General features: G+C 45.1%; 1 pseudogene; it reads left to right on the forward strand.

Annotated features, from left to right (window-relative positions):
• The first annotated feature begins 300 nt into the window (after window positions 1-300).
• LOC126535451 (U2 spliceosomal RNA) lies at window positions 301-477 on the forward strand (annotated as a pseudogene).
• Window positions 478-3642: the final 3165 nt, after the last annotated feature.

Consider the following 3642-nt stretch of genomic DNA (forward strand, 5'->3'; position numbering starts at 1 on the left):
ACAAAAAAAGAAACCATGAGCCATTCCCCTTAGTGACGGTGGATGACCAGCGAAGCTGCTTAGCACACGGCACTCACGTAACACAGAATTTTTAACAAATGTGCGATCTCAATTACCGTGAATTTTCTATACATTCGCGTGGACGACGGGATCGTCGCCCCGAGGAGATGGAGGAAAGTAGCTGAGCGTGATGTTTCAACCGAACCGCCACTGCCACCACGAGAGAGTGGAAGCGAAGGAAAGTAGAAACGCAAGCCCATGGAACACCGACGAAGAAACGATGGTGTGGCCTTAGACATGACCGATGCGGGTCAAAGGGTAGTATCTGCTCTTATCAGCTTAATATCTGATACTGGTTGTATTTCGACCCGACATATTAAACTAATTTTTACATGCTGGCAGAGTGCTTGAAACCTACTTAACCTCCGTCGCGGGTCTGCTCGGTATTTCACTATCTTCGGGATCGGCCCACTATTTTTTCTCATGCAGAATAAAAATGCACGGAACCCTAGCCATAAACAGCTTCGCTGTAAAAGACCATGTCACCTTGTCAACGCCTCATGCCCCCGTAAACAATGGCTCATACCTCCGTAACACAATGGGTACAAGTGCTCAGCAAAGTGAAGTGAACCGTGCATACATTAATTGAACATACAACACACCGAACAGTATACGTTCGATCCCTTGCTGAGAGGACGCAACATAAAGTGTCAAAGAAACGTCGTTGGCGCGAATCCGACCCCGCTATATAAGCACGCGAAGCCGCAACTAAGCGTCCCAAACTAGCCGAAGAAACCGAACGGCTAAAGCAGGCGCATTACCATGTGTGCATGGTAATGCGGTGCATTACCATGTGTGCAGCAGGACTTCACCTTCACGTGTTATAGGAGTGTAACATCCTACTGAACTTTTTTGTTTAGTGGGCCCGTCATCGTGGGTAGTGTCCTGCGACGGAAGCTCCATTATCTTATCTTCATTATTACATGCCGAGCAAGATTTGTAGGTTACTGCTTGGTAAAATTTCTTATGCCTTTAGAAGTCAGCCCTCTTTTTCGGGGCCAGCAAGGCACCTTCCTGCCACGTAACGTGAATCGGTAAAACAATCAAGTTCTAGCACTGGTGGCACGCGCGGCTTTTCTACGGCTGGTTGCATGGTGGCGCTTCCCTTGTCCTTACGCGTGTCTTATTTCACGCTCTAAAATACAAATATATACACTTCTCCATATAATTGGAATGCTGTTTTCGCCATTATAAGCTCCCATTCATTTCTTTTACTATTTTTGATGAATATGAGGCTCCTCCAAAAGTTTTTAGGCGAATCAGCACACATTTTTGTATAGTAATGGTCGGTCACCGTCCGACGCACTTATTTAGACTCAGCGGCATCAGGTCAAACTTCACGAATTTAGACGCTGGTCGGTTATCAGTACAAAATTTGTTGTGGCACACTTAAAGTTCTTCTTGTACATTATCTACCTGCAACATTCGCCATGACGGTCTTTAGCATGGCCGCTACGATGTACAAATTCGTTTGTGCCTGCGGTACTAAATTTTTGGATTTCAATATTTCCTCATACCTCAACACGCGTCTCGAAACACCGTAATATTATATCTGAATGACACAATATCGTCATGTTTATCCTCGCGATTATCCTCGTGGCATTCGAAAGCACAAGAATAGAACACAAACTAAAGCGGTTATGTTGCTCGTTGTTTCAAACTATCAACTATATTGCATATTTATTTGAGCATCCCATCAAACATCTGAAAGAATTCTACAGAAAAAACACACAGACACAAGCAAACATCTTTTGACAATAATATGATGAATGCTACAAGGAATATTTAGAAGCTCCTGACTTTAAAGTTTAAACAAAGCCGTACTGCTCACAACTGGCGATTAGAGTACGTACAAAAGAAATATTACGAATTTCATGCTCCCTTCAACATTTGCACTTACCCGCTGGTCATTGAAATTATTCATTGTGTACTCACGGATTTATATAATTTACGATACAAACATTTACAGAATGGCACGCGACGAAGGATCAGTCAAGACGGCCTTGACCGTATCTATGGCGAACCACACGCCAGCTCGCCAGCAACCAGCAGCAGTAATTCCGCTCTAAATCACACTCGCCCTAGCGCAATGCCACAAGGGAATACTTTTCTTCCCCGTGCTTCCACGGGTGGCGCTGCAAGTACCGGCGGTAACATGCTCCGTCTGTGGAGTATAATTCCTTCAGACCGTGTTCTCCCTCAAAAGAGCACTGTCACAAAATATTTATGTTAAAATAAGTGGCAGAGTTTCTGCTGACTGGTTTAGGTGCAAGCTATGAAGTATTATTATAAAATGCAGCTGTGATCTCATTTCATTTTAAAGTCCTGGCGAGCGACGAATTGGAAAGGTCTGCAGCTTTATATCTAGTTTTCAGCGCAGGTTCTGTTAATAAACAATATTAAGTCGCAAGATTTCTTTGAATTCTGACATCACAGGCTTGCCTCGCCTTTCTGAAGACGTTTCAGCTCTGTTTTAATTGGCTGCATTGAACTAACCGCGCACGAAGTCTACGCGCAAACTTCTTAACATTTAGGGGCTACGAGGTTACCGATGCCATGGCCGAAAGTGGCAAAGCTGCCGGCAGTCTCCTGTGACAATATGCCCAACTACAAAGCATTCGAATTATTGCTCGTCGCGTGATTGTTATTCACGAAGGAATCATCACGCACCATAAAAGTATAATACATTAACGATGACGTAGCTGCAAACGCCCTACGCCAGCAGTTAGGCGCAGCATGTAAGTTGCAATATTATGGCAAATTTGGCCAATCGCGCCGACGCGCGTCCGGGCACTCTGACGCACCGTTTTGTCGAATCATCCTCGGCCGAGGGAGCCTTAGTGGGATTTACTGAATTCGACATTAAACAGCGAAGCTGTTAACTTCTAGTTGGGAATAATTCGGTCAGGCCTCGGACGGCCGCTGGAAAAAAGGGGTTTGTGTTGTAGTTTCCGCGTTACAGATTTATGCTTTCTCGTACATTCGCATTGCAATCTTACGCTATCACGTCTGCAGGTTGCCGTAACCTGCAGATATGATATCCTAAGATCGTAATTGTAGACATACACGTTCGGCACGTGCGTGCGCGAATGATGAACATGTGCACGCTACGTATCGGACCTTGATGCATGGCCGCTCTGCCCATTGTATCTGCCGCACTGCGCGTGCTGCGATCGTAATCAACCTCCAGGCAATGACTGGACGGACGGATGGATGAATTGATGGATAGATGGATGCTATCAGCGTTCCCTTTCGAACGGCGTGGTGGGTTACGCACCAAACTGGATGGGTGGATGTTATGAACGTTCCGTTTGGAACAGGGTGGTGGGTTGCGCCACCAAGCTATTGCTATTATACCGCCTGTCTTACCTAGGCTAAGCAAAAGAAAAAAGAAAACACTATGAACTTCCACAACCAAATTTTCTGATCCCATAATGCGAACTGTTCTTTCGTAGGTCTCCATTTTTTTGTCGTTTCCCTACTTTTCTTCCACCAATCCTCCCATCGCCTCTTACTAATTCTTAATGCGTACATGTTTACTTTTACACTGCTCTCTCTGAAACCAAGGGCTTCAAGGAAGCC

Source organism: Dermacentor andersoni, chromosome 7, assembly GCF_023375885.2.
Source record: "Dermacentor andersoni chromosome 7, qqDerAnde1_hic_scaffold, whole genome shotgun sequence".
Lineage (NCBI taxonomy): Eukaryota > Metazoa > Arthropoda > Arachnida > Ixodida > Ixodidae > Dermacentor > Dermacentor andersoni.